Genomic DNA, 15339 nt, shown 5'->3' on the forward strand with positions numbered 1-15339 from the left:
GAACCTTTTGTTTCACACACCCTATTAAATTACAATACTTCTGAAATTCAATCCTATTTTCCCAGCAATCAACTTAAGAATATTAAAAACCAACTTCGCACAGAACATCTAAACGAAGAAGAAACTGAACTTATTACTAATCTTTGTCTTGAATATGAAGACATATTTTATCTCGAAGGTGATATACTTTCTTTCACTAATGGAATCAAACATCAAATCGAAACAAATAATGCCAGGCCCATTTTCACTAAGTCTTATAGATACCCTCACGTCCATAAAGAGGAAGTAAAATCCCAAGTAAACAAAATGCTAGGTCAAGGCATTATCAGGCCCTCTATTTCCCCATGGTCCTCCCCAGTTTGGGTTGTGCCCAAAAAAATGGATTCTTCTGGAAAACAGAAGTGGAGAGTAGTCGTCGACTACAGAAAACTTAATGACACTACCGTGGATGATAAATACCCACTACCCAACATCTCCGATTTACTTGATCAACTTGGAAAGTGTCATTATTTCACTACACTTGACCTCGCATCTGGTTTTCACCAGATAGAAATCGACCCCAAAGACATTCCGAGAACAGCATTTTCCGTTGAAAACGGTCATTATGAGTTCATCAGAATGCCGTTTGGTCTTAAAAATGCCCCGTCCACCTTCCAACGCGTCATGGACAATATCCTCCTTGGCATTTTAAATAAACGCTGTCTTGTCTATATGGACGATATAATTGTTTACTCGTCCGCAATTCACGATCACATTAACCGACTAACCGATGTTTTCAAACGCCTAAGGAAATTCAACCTTAAAATTCAACCAGATAAGTGTGAGTTCCTTCGAAAAGAAGTAGCTTACCTTGGCCATTTGATAACACAAGAAGGAGTAAAACCAAATCCCGAAAAAATGAAATGCATAAAAAATTTTCCAAAATTAAAATCTCCGAAAGATATATTTTAAATCCTTCCTTGGTCTTACTGGCTATTATCGACGGTGTATCCCAAATTTCGCCAAAATTTCTAAACCATTAACAAGATTACTCCAAAAGGATGTACCTTTTGACTTGCAGATTAATAATAATAATAATAATATTAATAATAAATGTCTTCTTTATTCAGCATAATAATACATGTTTTCTTAACTACTAAATAAGTAATGGCGAGATCTAGCTTAAAGCTACTTTATCTAACCATATTAATAAGCACAAATGCAAAATTTTATCGAACATAATAGCAGAATAAAAATGTAAAATAATAAATATAATACAATCTGCTATGCGCAATAAATCATAGTAGGTACTTCAATGAAGGACCAGAGATGATTACCTATGTCGGTTTTGAAAAATATTATTTTTAGTTTTTTGTTTAAAGGTTGTTACAGAGAGAAGAGACTTAACTTCAGGTGGTAGAGCATTATAGATTTTTGGAGCATTGTAACTAAATGAGCCCTGGAATTTTGCAGTTTTATGCCCTGGAATAACAAAATTATGCGCGTTTCGTGTGGTTCTGCCGTGAATTTTGGAGTTTGAAATTAATTTATTAGATAAATAAGCTGGTTGTTCGAAAAGCACAACTTTATGGACTAGTGTAGCCATTTGCAGTACAAAGCGTTCATCCAAAGAAAGCCACCCTGATCTGACCAACAGGGGAGTGACATGGTCGCATTTACTCATACCAAAACTAAACTTGAGGCACGCGTTTTGAATTTTCTGAAGGCTATTCTTTTCACGTTGATACAAGGCAGGCCAAAACAGAACTTGAGCATAACTAACAATTGACAAAATTAATGTATCACAAAGATGTAGTTTAATATCAGCTGTCAAAAACTGTTTGTTCATATAGAGTATTTTTAATTTATAAAAACATGCCCTCAACAAATTCGACACATGCCCCTCAAACCTGAGATCCGTGTCAAGGACAATCCCCAAATTCTTCTGGTTATTAGAAGGAGGTAAAGGAGATCCATCTATGCTGATCTTCACGGTATCTGGAAGGGGCTTGCCAAAGACAAGGAGTTTGGACTTTGCAGCATTCAATACGAGTCTGTGACTCTTACACAAGTCAGATATGGCTAAAAGATCCAAATTAATAGCATTCACAGCTTCTATGGCCTCCATAAAGTTAAATGAACGATAGATCTGTGTGTCATCGGCGTACTGGTGCGATTCACAAACTCGAAGGAATTTATGAAAGTCACATAGATATAACAAAAAGAGTAAGGGGCCAAGAATACTTCCCTGTGGGACACCCTGATCCAACTGCAAATATTCAGATAGAATAGAATTAATTCTTACCCTTTGACGTCTATTTAAAAGATAATTTTTTAGCAGTTTAAGAGCAGAAGTATGTAGCCCAAAATATTGGAGCTTTGCCAATAAAATTAAATGATCCAGTGTGTCAAATGCACGACTAAAGTCCAGCAATACTAAAACTGTTGTTTTTTTCTGATCAAGAGCTTTAAATATATCATCACAAATATGAACAAGAGCTGTACTGGTACTATGTTTTGCACGAAAACCCGACTGTGTTACTGGAAGCAAATTTTTAGTTAAGCAGAATTCATTAAGCTGATCATTAACAATTCTTTCAAAAATTTTGGACATGGCAGGGAGTATGATTATAGGACGATAGTGCGATAATTCCGTTGGATTTCCAATCTTAGGGACAGGGATTATATCAGCTTTTTTCCAAGCATCCGGGAAAACACCCATGGAAATACAATAGTTTATTATAAATATTAGATGCGGGGAAATATGAGGTGTTACGAGATTAATCATTTTTATGGTAATGCAGTCAGAACCCATAGCAGTACTTTTAATTTGGGATATGGCTTTATTTACGCTCTCTTCGTTTACCTGATTAAATTTAAATTGATTTTCCAAATTCAAAGCGGGATCATTTGATGAATATTGTTGAAATATATCATTGTCAGAGTTTAAAGTTACTTTTGGTACACTATTAACAAAAAAGTTATTAAAATCTGAAGGTCACTGATGTTTAAAGATTTTAACGTTTTCCAAAATGACTTATGGTCAGTTTTGAATTTATGTTGTAGAAACGCTTTTTTTTCATTTCGAACAGCTGACGTTACATAATTACGGATTTGCTTATATTCATTAAATGCTGCTTCGGTTTTTAACTTTTTATATTTTGATAGGGCTTTACGTCTTAACCTCATCATAAACTTTATATTAGGAGTTATCCAAGGTGCTGGTGCCTTAGTAAATCTAGAGCTTTTCATTGGAGCATGAGCATCAAAAATTTTGATTAAGTTTTCATTCAAAAAAGAAACCGTATGATTAACATCATTGAAAGAGAAAATAAGATCCCAATTTATAGCATAAAGATCTGCCAGGAAAATGTCTAAATTAAAATTAGAATAATCCCTATAGGTTCGAAATGAAATTGATATACGAGTTTTTTCTAATCGCAAAACTGAATAAACCAAATGATGATCTGATATATCATCCATTTTAATAACCTCCACTTTAGATGACATTTCCGGCGAATTCGTAACTAATAAATCTAGAGTCGAGGTACTATTTTCACTAACGCGACTAGGAGATTGTATAAGTTGGGACAAATTATATTTGTTTAACAAGCGAAATAAATGTTTACAAGCAGCACTATCGGTTTGTGAAATATCTATATTAAAATCAGAACCAAAAAAGATATGATTGCAACATGGCATGAAACTCACCAGGGTATTTTCCAAATCTTCAAGGCACTCATTAACATTTAAACTAGGGGGTCTATATAGAGAACCAAAATATATTGTTTTACCTTGTATTTTAACACTTACCCAAATCTGTTCAAGAAGACTGCTTTGTTCTGGAGGTTTTAAAACTTTAAATTTCAGAGTATTATGTATATATAATGCTACCCCACTACCCCGTCCATCTCTATCCCTTCTAATAAGATTGTAATTTGGAATATGTAAACTTTCAGTGGGTATATTATCATTGAGCCAGGTCTCAGACAGACCCACCACCTGAAATCTCTCCTCTGTCACAAATTCCTGAAAATCATGAAAACTTGCGCATAACGATCGTATATTAAAATGAACAAAAGAAAAACCTTCACTTGTATTCATCCTTCTAAACACACTATTATACGAGATCCACATGTAATAAATAATAAAAAAAAAGAAGTTTATGGTGTCAAAAAATAAAGAAATACAACTTCAACTTCCCTGAAATTACAATTTAATTTACACAATAATTGTACGATTATACACACCCACAGAACGAAAAATGTACAACTATTCTATGCATTTGTACAATTATTCAGCTTCATATACCAACCCATAAAAAAAGAGAACCCATATTCATAAACTATTGTATTTACGGAATTTCTGCAAGGTGCATTTTATGTGATATACAATGGAGATATTCAAAAATTTAACGTTACCGTAAAAAAAAAAGAAAAAAAAAATAACATAAGTGAATACCTATATTACAATAAATCAGATTTTGACCTAATTAGCACCTTTTTGTCCATCTCTTGATTCCAGCGGTAGATTTTTCCAGCAGATGACCATACGTTAGCAAAACCATATTTTTTCTTTGCATTACTTAAAAGTTGATATCTAATAGGTGTCAAGTCCTCAAATATGGTAACCGGCGAATTTTTCAATAGCTTTTTGGCCCAATAGACTTCGTTTCTTTTAACATTGCTAACGAAGTTGACAATAACAGGTCCTACTTTACTGCTCTCAGGATAGCGGGACTGTCTAAAAACATAATTAAGGTCTCCCTTTGTACAATTTACCTTAAGCGTTTTGTTGAGAAACTGTGGGATTTCATCAAGTAGCACTTCCCTATCTGTTTCTTTCAATCCACATATTCGAATGGAGTTTGATTTAGCTTGCTGCTCCAGAATATCCATTCGGATGTTTGTGTTTTCCATGTCATTTTTCAACATATTTACTGATTCTTTTACCCCATCAAGTGTTTTACAAAAAAAACCCATCTTCTTATCAATTTGCTCCATTTTACTGATAATTTTATTTTCAAGCTGGCCAATAAGAGTAGAGCAAACTTTAGTTATCAGTTTCTCAAGGTACTCGTCGCCCGTCCGGCTACTACTACCTGCGGCACTACGGGTTAACGTGCCTCCACCCATTGCAAGAGCTCTCTAAACCTTTGTTATCGTCAGGCGCGTCGTTAATTAAGATTGTAATTTAGTAGACAATTTACACTTGTTTCAAACGTTTCCAGCAATCACTAGGGGGTTATGATACGTAAGCTTCACACACAGTATAAATTTGAAGTAATTATAGGTCAAAAACACCACTTTTTTACTGATAAACAGCGGAGCTCATTTCTTTCTTAATTTCAGACCCAATATAACTACAAAATTATTCATAAACCTGGTTCAATATAACTAAAAAATTATTCATAAAAAATTAAACAAAAACGCGGACGCCCTTTCTAGAATTAAAACTAATCATTTTCAAGATTGCTCAAATTTTCAAAAGAAGATTTCAGTTTTCGCTTCAAACGAAGACGATTCTGACTCAACTAAGTGCCTGAGTGCTGATGAAAAATCAGATGAAGTAATAGTAGACGATAATAAAATAACTGGAGAATATAATAATTTTGCCCATTTATACGAAACAACATCTTTAATTGACTAATCAAAATTTGCCAAAATCTCATTAAAACTCCTGACGCTGACGAAATTCCCCAAATTCTAGATCATTACCAACGCGGTAAAACTAACTTACACCATGGCATAAATGAAACGACACGTCGAATAAAAGAGAAATACAATTGGCCAGATCTTTCAAAAGACGTTGAAAATCTTATAAAATCATGCGAAAGCTGTCAAAAAGTTAAAGCCTGTAGGAAACACCTAAACAACCCTCTTGTAATAACCGAAACTCCTAAAACACCATTTGAACGTATTAATCTCGACATTTATGAATACCCAACTAGAAATTACGCACTGACCATAAGAGATGAAAGAAAGAAAGAAAGAAAGAAAGAAAATGTGCTATATTACGTAAGACAACAAAATCTTGTGTACAAGCATCCTAAAAACTAAAAAATTCCAAATTCACTTTAAATTTCAAACAAACATAACTTGTAAAACACTTTACCATAAAATTTACACACATTACCAAAATGAATCATAACAAAACAGATTGAAAAAAAAGCATCTTTTTGATAAATTTCATTAAAAAATAAGTAAAGCTGTCAATAAAACAGAATTTAGAAGAAGTAAATTACATTATTTAACAGGAAACAAAACTAAAACACTAAAATGATGTCAGAGCACAGGTTAAAAGGTATCATTAAAAAAATCGTCAAGGCTATAATATGCCCTGGATAATAAAAGTGATTTTAATTCCTTTTTGAATCTCTTAACTTCTAAAATTTGTCTGATACATAGAGGAGCATGGTTGTAAATTTTTTTGCTGAGGTATATAAGTGAGTTCTTCGTGAGGGAGGATGTAGGGATTGGTAAGGGAAAATCGTTAACCTGGCGAGTCATATGATCAGTGTTAGAGGGAGGTTTAGGACATTTATGAATAAGAGTAGCTGTTTCTAAGATAAAAAGAGAAAAAAGAGTTAGGATTTTTTGAGATAAAAACAGTCATCAATACCCTTCTATTATTCTTTCAACATTATGGCACTCCCCTAAGGATCCATGCAGATTATGGCCGTGAATTTGACAACATCCTTATGAAAGATCTTTGCGAACTCTATGAGATAAAATTAACATTTTCTAGTGTAAGCCACCCTCAATCCAAGATTCCATGCTACTTTAGGAGAAATGATTCGGGCTAATCAATCCGAAAATCCAAACGATCACCCTTTCAACACATTACCATATGCTGTTATTTGTTAAAACAACACAAAAAATAAAACACACGGATTCACACCATACGAGCTTATTATGGGGCATACGTCCTCCAGACCTCCTGAAACCATCTATAATGAAAAAACTTTAATATCTAAATATGTACGAGACTTAAGCAATCGAATGCAATACTTCTATAAAGTTGCACGATCTAAAACTGATAGGAAAAATGAAAAAGCTAAGGAACGTTCTGATCAACATCTTTCCCAAAACCCTCCAAACTATCAAGTAGGTAATAAAGTATATATTAAAGAATCTCAAATTGCAAATAAAGCAGCGAATAAGTTTAACGGACCCTTTGAAATTCTCGAAATTCTTAAAAACTCAGCAATTGTATTAAACCCCCGAACAAATCAAAAATCAAATATAAATTTTGACAGTAAGAAACCCTATCATGAGTAAATTCTCTTTCAAACTCTTCGGACTGTTTCCAGTCATCCTTTGCCAATATTCCATAACACCGATCAACAATACCATTGGAATCTTCTTTCACGAAAAATCAAAATTAAAAATTTTTAATAACAAATAGACCCTTCTTGTTTATAAAGATTTAGAACCAATAAAAAATACAATAGAAAATAATGACAACATACTAAACAACCTGTTAAACACCCTCGATGAAGACGTACCTCGAATGTTAACAAACTAGCACGTGACGAACATGAACTAGAGAACCTCTTAAAAAATCAAATTTCCGTAACAACCTCAGTAATAAAGAACTTTAACGCCACCATCCAAAAACTTCAAGTTGACGAGGAAACATTTAATAAAGATATAGAGGAAATTAGGAATTCAATAATGGATATTTCTGATCAGCTTAAATACTACTCATCCCAAATCGCAATTTTAAACATTTGTAAATCATTAATGGAGAGCTTTTCATTTATTGAAAACTATCTTAATGATGTCATAAATGCAATCACTTTCGCAAGATTAAAAATACTACATAGTTCAATCATCACCCCGCAAGACTTAATTGAGTCCTTAAAGCATATATCACAATCATTACAAACCAATAAGCTTCCATTACCAATCTACACTTCTAGTGTGGCTCAATATCTCGATATAATAGAACTACAAGCATACCAAATAGATTCTAGAATAATTTTTGTTCTCACCATACCACTGCAAGATCCTGAAAAATATACTTTGTTTAATTTGTATCCAATTCCAATATTGGATAGTCGAACAGGTCTTCACCATATTTTAACTACATCATATAAACACATTGCGCGAAATGATGATTCACTGTTGTATGTAACAATCCGGAACCTAGGAGCATGTAAATCTCTTGGAGGAAGAACAAAACTATGTTCCAGTATTCTTCCATATCCAATAGACACAGACGCCATCTGTGAAGCTCAACTCCTCAGACAACTAAGTCATCTACCCAGGATATGCCAGACTTCCATAGTACTTGCAAAAGTCCAACATCCAAGAAATTAGTCAAAACTTATGGCTAATAGCCGTTGCTGACCCTCTTCCCATAACAATCAAATGTGGTACCAGAGACATCGTCACGAAAATCACTAACAACAATACGCTCTTGGAACTCCAACCTGAATGTAATGCATTTGTTGACGGCACGAGAATCCGCGCCCAGAAACAGATTGACGCACATGACAACATCACCTATAGCAGTCATCCAGTTATTATACCCTACATCTGCTGTGACCACCTACCAGGAAAAATACATCTGCCCGATTTGAAACCACTTAAACTGAATAAATTGAACGTAGAGGACCTCAACATAGCACAACATAAGCTAAACCAATATTCTGAGGAACTGGACCGACTCATAAAGCAACCCTTTGTTAACAAACACATAAGCTGGTTTACTATTGTAACAATAATCTTGATTGTAGTATTGCTCACCCTCTACATCACCTGTAAATGCAAAAAACGAAGAAATCTCAAAATAGGAATCGCCACTTCCAGCGATGACTATCCTCCTTCACCACCTAAACATCCAGGCAATACTTTTTCCAGACAATGGAGGAAGATCCTTCCCAGAAGAAGACCAAGCATCCATGTTGGCGATCTCGTAGAAGAGGGAGAAGAACTAGAGCTCAACCCGAATAAACAGATGTGTTAAAATGTTGCTGTCACACATTAACTTTTTTCTTAATGGGGGAGCTTTTATATCCAATTTCCCACAATAAATGTCACCTTCACAAAGTCACCCAGTCCTTGGTTCTCACCGGATCAGATAACACTTATCTAAACCAGATAAGTCACTTCCCAGACGCCGGATCAGCAGACACCCACACACACGATCAACCAAGATCCCTGTTCCCACTGAATCGGCATATTTTACATATAGATAGGAGGACAAAAAACCATTGCAATGAATTAATTAGATTAGACTCTTTAAGTTAAGTCACGATACTGTAATTTTTGAAATTTATAATTTTATATAATAAAAATATTTTTTTAAAAAGGTAATTTTAAAATAAGTAATATAACATGTACATGAGACAGTAAAAACAACCAAACCAAATAAAAATGAAGAAAAGAATAAATAATGTCTTCTGCTACGAGGGAATCTGCCAGCACGATTTGGAGATTCGGGAAAACCGTCGGGTATGTATCCTGTTCCCCGAATCGATATTTTCACACTTTTTAATAACGAAATGCACGGTAACGCTTCCCCCACGAGGCATCCGGCATCATCCGGCCTGACTACCGGCGTGAAGGCGTAGGTTCAGCTACTACTGGCAATGGCCAGGAAAGAGTCTAGGAAAGAGTTCCAAAGGATAGGAAAGGAAAGAACGACCACGTGTTGACTGAGGTTATGTTTACGCTAGTAACTTTTTCTTTTGTTTATTATATTTCCTCTTGGGCAAATGTCTGGTCTTTATAATCGTTTTCAGGGCGAAATTAATTTGTATTCTGTTAGATCTGATCCTTAAAATGTATGAGATCGGATTTACACTCGAAACGTTTTGAAAATTTAGACAAATGGGTGTTTTCATGGTTTAGGTCAGTCTTCAAAACAAATTCAATCACAGAACACAAATATATAGAGAAGTGGTGGTTGCATACAAACTGATAGAAATTCTTCTAAAAAATGAGCTAGCGTCCTCTCGCTCGCAACGGAAACTGTAGTAACTAACTTGACAGTTTGACGTGCCTAATTGGACCAATCAAAATGGTAGAAAGGCGTGGCCAAATTAAGGCGGGAAATCAAATTTCATTTAATCCGACAATCTTATCATTTAATCCTAATATCGAAAGCAAACGCCTAATCAAAAAGGTTACTCATGGAGAAAAGGGCCTTTTTGATTAGGTGGTAGCTTCAGATATTGATCTGAGCAAAAATAAAAGTTTTCAGCTTTATTTTACATATCTAAATGACTTAATTTACTGCAATAATGTACGACAGTGTACTAACAATAGTGTACGACATATCACTAATTGGACAAATGAAAATAAAACAATGTTTTTCTTTAATACATTTAATATTTAATTTTCCTGAAAAAAAATTACTTAAATTAATATACATTATATACACTAATTTATTATAACAGACATTATAAAAATTAGAATTAATCTAAAAGATAGAGGATGAATTATCCGTATTTAATATGTACTTATATCTGTTTGCTAAAGAAAAATTAAACAGAATTTAAAATTATTTAAATTATAATTTAAATAATAATTTTTATAATTAATTAAAAATTCTATAGCAGAGTATTATCGAAAGAAACAATATACCAATCTACAAAACAAAATGAACTCTTTGAAAATGAAAACAACTTTTTAGTATAAACATATATCATTTACATAGTATATATTTGTTGGTTTCTTATAATACTAACAATATATCTTGGAACTATAATATTAACAACAACTTAATTCAAGGACAGATGTTTACATAAAATAAAAAGAAACTCTTGTTATAAGAAAAACATTAATTCTGATCCATTCCGGGTGCTCAGGTCTCTGAGTCTATATACCTATATCTCGTCTCAGTGAACACAGGAAGTGGTATGATATGAGCATGAAATAAAATAAAGAAAATAGGCAGTGCAAACCTTAGAAATCAATTTACTAAGTGATTCATGTGAAAAAAAGACAAAATAAATGTTTAAATAAATATGTATTTTAGTGTAATTCCAGCAGTATCAGCATTATTAAAATTTGTGGAGAACTGATCAGAAGAAATTCTATAGCTCAAAGTCTTAATAAAATTTACATTGCATATTGCTCTACATGTTTTTCTTGTAATGGGAACTGAAGGAAATTAAAAAAATCTTTTATTACTATGTTTCTCAGAACTATTTAAAATATACATACTCTTACATCAAGGAAATTGTCAGGAAAATTTTAAATCAATTTTTAATTGTTGAATAGAAAATGAGAGGCCAGACATTTTGTAATATGTATTTATAATAATCAAGTTAAAAATTTAATACTTGAAAAGTGAAACTTCTTCATTGAAATCAACTGAACATGATTTTATTAAAGACTAAAGATCGACAATACAAAAACACAATAGTAATAAATAAAATCAGATTTTCTTACCAGAAACCTAGAATTTCTTGCTGCAAATAAATTAAAACATTACTCCCAATATTGAAAGAGAACGTGTTAGAAAAAAAGAATTTAAAATAACATCCTTAAAACAAATAGCAAATTCAACCCACTCTTGCATTGCGTTCAATGAAATGAAAAACAATCTCAAATAGTGCAGTGTGTTGCCAGAATGATTTTTGTATATGTAACAGACAAGCCAACCAAAATGTAATAAAATGCCATACAAATCTAACAGATTTTCACTTATTACTAAAAACACAAATTATTCACAAAATTTCATGTCGCCAGTTAGTAAAGACATAAAAGCAATTTTTAACGCACAAAATGATTGATAGGAAAAAAGTGAAATAAAAAACGCATATATGGTATGCTCCTACATTTCCTGCAACCCTCAATACACCCAAATATAGGAAGCAATGGGTGTAGCCGAGCGAAGGATGCTATTTTTATGTTTTACCATTTTATGAATAAAATCTAGTCATTATTTTATCGAAAACTTATGGATATATTACCTAATATTATTACTATTAGAAAATAAAATTAATAAAAAACTCATTTAACGTCTTTTATTTCTTTATTTATATAGGATTATTATAGATCTAAAAAATACCAACAAAAACAGAACGCACCAAAGATAATTCTTAGATATCTTACAAACCTAATGAAAAAAAATCACATATCTGTAAGTATAGGAACGATAAGAACTAATATGAATACAAATAATCTAGGTAATAATACAAAAAAACTTTTGGTACATCAGACTTAAGAAAATTAGACTAATTATTATATGTATAATAGGTATTTTAAATGAACTTTTAAGCCGCTAATAGGTTCATAAACCATAAACTTAACTTACAAACAAAAATTAAAAACTCCAAAAAAAATATTTCAACCAAGAACATTTCCTAAAAATTAATATGTAGATATAATACTTCAGGCAGATACTAATACATAAACTTAACAAAAATAAATAACTAATTCCAAAAACAAAACAAAAATGGCAACCAAAGATTAGTTCTAGGGTAGAAAAAAAGGAACATAAATTCTTAATTAATTTTTTTCTTCAATAAAGAAGGTGACGGTTCCCAATTATAACAGATCTGGTCATTTAACATTTCTTTGGTATGTAAAATGGTATCTAGTGTTTGAATTTCCAGACGATTTTTCAATTTCGTTTTCAGCAAAGTTACTTGCGAAAATCTTCGTTCAGCCGCAGCAGATGAATGGGGTAGAGACAAAAGACTGCATTAACTTTGTTAAATTTAGAAACATTAATTCATTTAAAGTATTTTTCATTAAGAAAATGTTTGACCAGAATGTTTCGAAATCTGTAGCCTCTATTTTTTTTTAATTCTGATAAATCAGCTAACATTCTCCACTCAATATTTACGCTTTCAATATCATCCACTAGTTGGGGAAAATGAGTTTGTACAAGTAATGAAATGCTGGGTATTTCACCAGGCATTGCCACTTGCGGGTTTAAGATTTTAAGAAAATTTAAAACGGGATCACAAAAGTCAAATCTTTTTTTTATTTGCGTACAAAGCTCAATATAAAAATCTAATGCTCTTAATTTAAAGTTATGAACTTAATTTTTTTTCAATGTTGGGGTTTGTCATTAAGGCTTCAGTTTTTGCACCAAAATAAATTTGATCTAAGGAAAGGAAATTAGATGGATTTTAACAGTCAACCAAATTAAAATCTATATGATCAATATAGTCTTTTTTTAAATAATATCTGAGTATTATGCGATACACATCACTTACTCTAGTGACTAGGTTAAAAACCTTTGGTTTCTCAGCTTGAAATTCCATATTCAATTTGTTTATCAAATCTAGAATATAGGATAAAAACATAAAATACATCTTATATGTAGGGTGTTCCAGGCAATTCAAAATGTTTTTTGTTTAATTCAAGTCTTCTTGAAAGCATATACCTCTAAAAAATAGTATTAGAGCATCCCGGTTCTCTAAAGTTCGGTCTACAGCAGCCTAAAGTTAAAATAAGAAATATTATTAGTATGTAAAAACCTACGGAAATATATTTTAGGTAATTTACCTGTAAAGAGAGCCATCTGGTTTAAGAGGGATGAAGCATTTTGTGTGGCTTTTGCTGACAAAAAACTTGAAATTCTTGAAAGCATTCCTGGCGTTTGCTACTATGTGAAAAGTAATTATATATCGACCGGATAAAGTCCTCTACACTCCTTGGAAGCTTTTTTGATGGTGCTGAAGAGCAAAGGTGGAAGCTATGACAAACACAGCCAAGCACAAAAATGTTAGGTAAAATATTTTTTAACAGCTTTTGCACACCTCCCATGTTACCCATCATTACAGCAGCATTTTCAGATGCAAAACCTAGTAGGTTTTGAATTGGCACCTGTATATTTCCCAAATATTCACAAATGGAATTATAAATGCCTTGTGCAGTACAGTCTTGCACCTTTAAAAGTCCCAGAAATGTGTCTCTAGATCTTTGGTGTATTTTGTCAAAATACCGAGCTATAAGAACTAATGATTTTTGGGTACTTATGTCTGTGGTCTCATCAATTATAAGTGAAAAGTGCTGCTTCTGCAATATACTTGTTATCAAGTTTATTTGTTCCTAAGCTAAACAATCTTTAGTCAATTTTGTGGCTTTTGTTCTGTTACATTTAAGTTTTTAGCCACATCTGAAACAGGAAAAATTGAAATTAATAATAGTATTAAGTGATTCATTATGAGGAATGGTAGATTATGCTCACTAATAAATGCTACAAGTTTAAGCTCAGCCCGCCTAACAGATTTCTCCACTTGATCATTTTTTTTTACAAAATTTATTATTTTTGGGGTATTTTTTGCTTTTTCCAAATTCATTTTGTGTAAAGAATTTTCTTGGTGTCTTTTAAAATGAGGTACACCACCTTTTAGGGTGCTATTACACACTTTACAATAAAAGTCCCTATTTTCATGTACATCAAGCCATTTAAATGTTATAGTCCATTGCTTTCTAAAATTTTTTTTTGTATATTTTTTCTTTCTTCTGCTTTGCAGCACCTCACTGGTACTTGCTCTGGCTTCCTCGGCACGACTGCAATCAGCAACAGGTTCTATCACTTCTGTGACACTTTTAGAACTTGAGCGTCTTGAGCTTTCTTGTTGTTCTTGTTCTGCTGTCTCTTGTGGTTTAACAGACTGTTTGGGTTTTTTTATTAGGAACCTAAAATATTTATATTTTTAAGTTTCATATACAATTGCTTAAAAATATACCGGGAGTCTAAAGAAATTGGTTCGCCATTATATTTTTTTAATTTTAAAGTTAAAATAATAAAACTTGGTGTAGGTAACATTTAAAGTTTAAAAAAAAAAAACTCTTCTACCCACCTGTTCATTGCAAAATAACTATAATGGGGTATCTTAGGAATTTATTATTATCCTTGTTAAAATCTTATCACACGCACAACTCCTCTAATAGAAACGACTAAAGCTTACTAAGAAAAACGACCAACAAAATTTAACGGAAATTATATCCGAATTATCATAAACATAACCTCTATAGTATAAAATAATCTTATCCTTGTCTTTCTCGCATGGTCTAAGGCAACGACCGTAAAGAGAAGGAACAAGGATAGAAAGCAAAGGGTAGCGCGTAGTCTTAGCGCGAAGATTTACGGTTCCGTTGCGTTTCGGCTTGCGGCGTCGCTTGCCTGTAGGCTGAGGGATTCCATATAAGTTTTTATACTTTACAGACTTTACACTTTCAAAAATGGGTATTCGATTTTTTTATCAAACTTTTTAAATGTTTAGGCGAAAAATGAAAGAATTTTATGTGCTTAGCTTTAAAAATAGTTAAATGTAATAGATTTAGAGGGTAATGTAACAATGTAACTAATTAAGCTGAAATGTAACAGATTTATTACAAATGTAACAAACTGGCAACACTGCTCAAATGTTATGACAATGAC

This window comes from Anthonomus grandis, chromosome 22 (genome assembly GCF_022605725.1).
Source record: "Anthonomus grandis grandis chromosome 22, icAntGran1.3, whole genome shotgun sequence".
Classification (NCBI taxonomy): Eukaryota; Metazoa; Arthropoda; class Insecta; order Coleoptera; family Curculionidae; genus Anthonomus; species Anthonomus grandis.